Here is a 6,335-nt window from a genome sequence, read left to right as displayed (position 1 = left end):
AAAGAAAGAAAGAAAGAAAGAAAGAAAGAAAGAAAGAAAGAAAGAAAGAAAGAAAGAAAGAAAGAAAGAAAGAAAGAAAGAAAGATGAAGAAAGAAAGAAACAAACAAAGCTGTGTTGCCCAACCAGACAGTTCCAGTTGGGTCCCCAGTGGCCAGCTCCTACTGCTAATCAGAGATTGCTGTTTGTCCTTCACTCTCAAAGAGGCCCATGACATCAGAGAGGTGATTCCATGACATGCAAGTGAATTGGATTTAAGTGATGGAGGGCTGTGCAAATTCTCTATCCTGGATGTAGTGGGAGAGACCTTGGACTTTTAAAGCTAAGGTCTTTAATAGGTCTTTTTTGACTGAGGCAACATCTCATGCAGTGATTAAGGCTAGGTAAATAATATAAGGCGGAGAGTGGCCCCTTTTACCTAGTCAAAAATAAATAAATAAATAAATAAATCTGAGAGTGGAAGACCCTCAGGGTTTCTGGCCAAAATAGAAACAATTGCTATTTACATTCACTCTGAGCAAATTGGAGCCCAAACAATAACCAAGTGGGGCTTGGCCTGGGACCTATTGGTGGTCAATCTATGAAAGCCAGATATGGGGGGGGGGGGGGGTTTGCAGGCTAGATTATCCTGATGTCCTGATGTGCAAATTAGGGGAATGAGAATTAAAAAGATTAAATAACTTTTCCCCATTCACATAGCTATTAGGTGTCTGGATCACATCTATTCTTTAAGAAAATTGATCTAGTGACTACACAGAATGGTTTGGAAGGGATGCTTGATGATACAGGATTGCCAGTTAGGAGTCTTTTGTAATACCCCAGATAAGAAGCCTTGAATTCCTGAACTAGGGTGGTGGAAATAAGAATGGACAAACATATGTGAGACATTGCAAAAGAAAAATTGATGATAAGACTTTGTGACTAATTGATATGTGCATAAAAAAGAGGTAGGACTCAAAGAATACACTGTGGTTTTGAACTCATAAGAAGGAACTAATTTTGTTTGAAAGATGATGATTTTTTCTGGACACATTGAATCTGGGATACTAGAGGGCCACATTCAAGAGGAAATTTTAAATAGTTTGAAATTTGGGTACAGAAATGAGGATTTCAGAATCATTTGCATAAAGATGATATTTAAAGCCTTGTGACTGTAATGTGATTCCTAAGGCAGAGTAAGCAGAAAATATGGGGAATAATGGGAAACAAATAAATCTTTTTATAGGAACCTACTATGTGCTAGACACTGTGCTAAGCACTTTTTATAAACATTATTTCATTTGATTCTCATAACAACCCTGTGAGGTAGATGTTATTATCACTCCTGAGGTTTGTCCAGCAATTCGATCTTTGCTTTCAAATATTTCAAGAACTCTCGTACTTTTGTGCAATGTTTATATGGTCATGGTGATGAGATTGGTATCTGGACCCCAGAAGGGAAAAACCCTGGACTTTCTCACAAGGCCAAATCCCTGGCGTTCCCCTGGGAAATGACGGGGTTATGTGCCTATTGAAGAGGGTTTCATTCAGTTTCAGAAGCTGAGACCTTTGCCACTAATAGTTTACCAAAGCCTCCGCCTTGCCTTTTTGATCTTATTCAGATGCATCTTTCCTCCCTGGCCCTGAAAAGAACCTGGCTCTTGTTTGTCTCTCTTTTTCTCTTTGAAAGCCTTAGCCTTACCTTTTAATCTTATTCAAATGCGCTTTCCTTCCTGGCCCCAAAAAGAACCTGGTTTCAGTTTGTCTACGGGTCCCAGGAAAACCTTAAAGTTTTAGAAGCTGCCTTATTTCCCTTTGATCTCCATTTGAAGGCAAACTTCCCCCCTTTTCAGTTCCCTTCATTATCTATTCTCATTGTTTATTACCTTCCAAACAGACCCAACCGAGCCCCCTTTCTCTGGCCACCCTTAATCCTAGCTAGTCACCACGAGGTCCAGTCCCAGGAGTTCTGTTCACCCCAGCTCACTAGCCACTCCCATCCAGATCTCCTTAGACCCCTCCTCCCATCACTCCAAACTGCTTGGCCACTCCTTAATCCCTCCCACAATCTTCCTGTACTTAAGATTCACTCCAGCCCCCATTCCGATGCTGGGATTTCTCGTGCCCCTAGAGGCTAAGACTCTTACACACACCGTTTTTACAGGCATCAACTGGCCTGACCACCTTTGCCCCCATTCACCTGCTGAGCTGTTCTCAAGCCTAGAGGCTGAGGTTTTCTCAAGCCCGCTCATCCTTACCAGCATCACCTGGCCTCCCCCATTCAGACCCCTATTTAGATCACTGATGTTTGGGTTCCTTGGGAGTCTGGCCTATATGCTTTATCTTTAATAAACTTTTTCTCTGGCTGGAGGAAGATCTGGGTTGAATTCTTTCAGACAGATCCGTGCCATGATCTGGGGCTTTTTCCCAGCACCCCAAAACCTCCCTTGATCTTGGGGTGCCTCTGTGCAACTAGGAGCACCCCCAACCCCCCCCTTCAATGGGAGACACTTTGTTGCAGGAGAATCTTTAAAAGTTCATTTTGTTTCTCTAAATCATTTTCCCCCATCTACACTCTACAGGCAGTCAGTGGAATTTGCAATATGATCTTGAAATTTTTGAATTATTCAGTTAATTCTGTGATTGGAAAATGTGGTCTAGGGTAGAATAGAATTTTTCTTTTATTTATTGCCTTTTTTCCCTCATACCTTTATCAAGGATGCCCTCAATAGATATGCTGAATATTCTCAAGAAGATTTTGTAAAAATGAGAAAGAAAACAAATGGACCAACTTGTAAAACACTTTCAAAAATAAGGCTAATTTTGTTTCTCTTACCTTTCATGCCTATGATAATTAGTCCATTTTCAGGACAGGATCAAAATAAAGAAAATTGAGGAGTTATAGTACATGCAATATTCTACACTCAAAGTCTCAAACTTCTGTAATTTAAGAAATAATTGAATTTTCACAATTCCTCTTTGGTTTCAAAGTTGATCATTGAAATTATTCAACATTCTTCTTCCTAATGTTCTTTTTGTTTACATTGCTGTGGTCATTATGTATGTTGTTCTGTTGGTTCTGCTTATATCATTCTATACTATTTCTTGCGTCTTCTCTTTAATTGAACAAAATCACATTCTTTTCTTTTGCAGTGTAGCACTATTTATTATATGTACCTCCCACAAATTAATCATTCCAAATTGTTGTGCACCATTTTTGGTTGTTATTTTCTAGTAGAAAAATTGAAACAATAAATATTTTGTTAAATATGGGAGCTTTCTTTTTTGCCTTTATTTTCCTTGGGGTTGTATGCCTAGCAGTAGGCTCTCCCATGTCAAACTATAGTTAGTTAAGTTATGTTTTTAACATAATAGTAAATTGATTTCCAGAAGAATTGATCCAATGTATAGTTCTACAATATATATTATGGAGCCTTCTTAATTTACTATTTTACATTTTTTTAAAAAATTGCATTTATATTTACTGACGTCTTTTGTTATCCTTCTCATTATTCTGACTGTACAATGAAACCTGAGCTGTTTTTTTTATTCCATTAGATGCCAATTTTTTTTTTCAGTCAACAGTTTTTGTTTATGTAAAATCTTTTAAATTTTAAGGACTTAAAAGTACCTCTTTTACCATTTGTGAACACATATTCTTTGTTAAAATTCTCTACTTATAGTTCTGAAGGATAATCCACCAATTTTCCTCTTTTTTATTTTATTAATTTATTTTAGTTTTCAACATTCACTTCCACAAGTTTTTGAGTTTTAAATTTTCTTTCCTTCCCTCTCTGCCTCTCTCCTCAAGATGGCATGCAATCTGACATAGGCTCTATGTATACATTCTTATTAAACATATTTTCACTAATTTTTTTCTTTTTAAAAAATAAAAATCATTTATCCATTCATACTCATTTATTTTTTAACATGCACTTATATATTAATGTAAAATATTTGTTTGGAACTTATTGTGTTGTGTGATATACAAGATTTAGCAACCCTTTTAAATTCCAGCTGTCCTTTGAATTTTTCCACTAATTCTTGTAAAATAGGGAGTTCTTCAAGTTTTTTTGTCTTCCTATATTTATTGAATAATGAGTAATTGATCATTGCTACTGTTCTATCATTCAATCATGTCTGAGTCTCTGTGACTCCCTGGGCTCTAGCACGCCTAGTTCTTTTCTTCTCCACTCTCTCTCAAAGTCTACCCATACTCATCTTTGTTGCTTCCATGACACTATCTGTTCATCTCATCCTCTGCTATTCTCTTTTTCTTTTTGCCTTTAATATAGACGGGATGTTCAAGAAAGGACTAGTACTCCTGGTGTGAGGGCTAGTGAGCCCTTTTCAAGGCTATTCATCCACCTTTGGTGTCTACCTGCCACCTAGCTCTCACCTACAGATCCAAGAAGCTGCAGCAGGTGAAGCAGCTACACCCTGGTAAACTGGTTTGGTGGATGAGCTAAACCACATTGAGGTTAACCAAATAACCTCAAACACATCAATGTATCATAGAGGTGTTTACCCCAAGCATGAGAAGACTTCCCCAGCAGAACAGGCAGATGTGAACATTTTGTTTCAATGGGCCATGAAAGCTGACAAAGTTGGCAACGTGGAATGCTTAGAGCTTGGTCAGATAACAAAGACACCAAGGTCATCAACTCATCCAGAACCATGTCCAGTTGTCTTAACTTTTGTCTTGCCACTGGGCTCTTATGACTCTGGAGGAAAGAGTGAGGCTGATGACTTCACCCAACTCTTCCATACTTAAATCCTATTTACATGCAAGTCAAAAGACAAAAGGTATCACACAATCTCTCCCAACATCAGGGTCCTTTTCCAATGAGTTCTCATTATATGGCCAAAATATTTGTTTCAACTTCATTATTTGACATTCCAGTGAATACTCTGAAATTATTTCTTTAAAATTGACTGATTTGACCTCCTTTGCTATCTTAGGCACTCTCAAGAGCCTTCTCCAGCACCACAATTCAAAAGTGTCAATTCTGGCACTCAGCTTTCCTTATAGCCCAATTTGTATAGCAATACATTACTACTGGAAAAAATTATAGCTATAACTATACAAAACTTTGTTGGCAAGATGATGTCTCTTTTTTTTAGTATGCTATCCAGTTTTGCCATAGTTTTCCTTCTAAGGAGCAAGTATCTTTTATTCTCATGGCTGCAGTCTTTGCAGTGATCTTTGAGCCCAAGAATATAAAATCTGTCACTGCTTTCAATTCTTCTCCCTCCATTTGCAAGAAAGTTATGGGACTGGTTGCCAAGATCTTAGTTTTTTTTTTTTTTTGTTTTGTTTTGTTTTTTAATGTTAAGCTTCAAGACAGCTTTTAGATTTTCTTCCTCATCAAGAGACTTCTTAATTTTTCTTCACTTTTTGTCATCAGAGTGGCATTGTCTATGTATCTGAGATTGTTGATATTTTTCCTGGCAGCCTTAATTTTGGCTTTTAATTCACCCAGCCTGGCATTTTACATTATGTACTTTGCATATAAATTAAATAAAAAAGATAACTATACAATTTGTACTTTTCCAATTTTAAACCAATCAGTTGTTCCATGTTCAGTTCTGTTTGGTACTCCCATCTCTTTGAGGATTTGCCACATTTTTTTTGTGATTCACACAGTTAAAGGCTTTCATGTAGTCGATGAAGCAGAAGTAGATGTTTTTTTTTTTCTGGAACTAACTTGCTTTCTCCATAATTCAGCTAATGGTGGCAATTTAGTCTCTAGTTCTCTGCTTCTTCAAAAACCAGCCTGCTCTTCTGGTAATTCTTGTTTCACAAATCACTGAAGCCTAGCTTGCATAATCTTAAGCATATCTTTGCTGGTGTATGAAATAAGCACAGTTGCTTGGTAATTTAAACATTCCTTGGCATCACCCTTCTTTAGGATTGGGACATAAACTGATCTTTTCCAAACCAGTGGCCACTGTTGAGTTTTCCAAATTTACTGGTATATTAGTGCAGCACTTTAACAGCATCATCTTTTAGGATTTTAAATAGCTCAGCTAAAATTCCATCACCTCCATTAGCCTTATTGTTAGCTTCCTAAGGCCCACTTGATTTCATTGTCCAGGATAACTGGCACAAGATCACTAACAACACTATCATGGTTGTTGGTGATGTTAAGATTATTTTTGTATAGGTGTTCTATGCACCTCTTAATCTCTTCTACTTCTCTTATGTCCCCACCATTTTTTTTCTTTTATCATGCCCATTTTTGCATGAAAGTTTCCCTTGATATCCATAACTTTCTTGTAGAGGTCTCTTTTTTCATTCTATTGTTTTCTTCTTCTTCTTCTTCTTCTTCTTCTTCTTCTTCTTCTTCTTCTTCTT

General features: G+C 37.2%; 1 protein-coding gene across 6 annotated transcripts in view; it reads right to left on the bottom strand.

The window, feature by feature from the left end:
- Positions 1-6,335, bottom strand: part of LOC114052343 (contactin-associated protein-like 4) — a 587,798-nt gene that overhangs the window by 402,645 nt on the left and 178,818 nt on the right. The gene's annotated exons all lie outside the window — the stretch shown is intronic.

This window comes from Vombatus ursinus, unplaced genomic scaffold, assembly GCF_900497805.2.
Source record: "Vombatus ursinus unplaced genomic scaffold, bare-nosed wombat genome assembly UNPS02014807.1, whole genome shotgun sequence".
Classification (NCBI taxonomy): Eukaryota; Metazoa; Chordata; class Mammalia; order Diprotodontia; family Vombatidae; genus Vombatus; species Vombatus ursinus.
The sequence above is the reverse complement of the archived record's forward strand: the minus strand, read 5'-3'. Positions and strand labels throughout refer to the sequence as shown.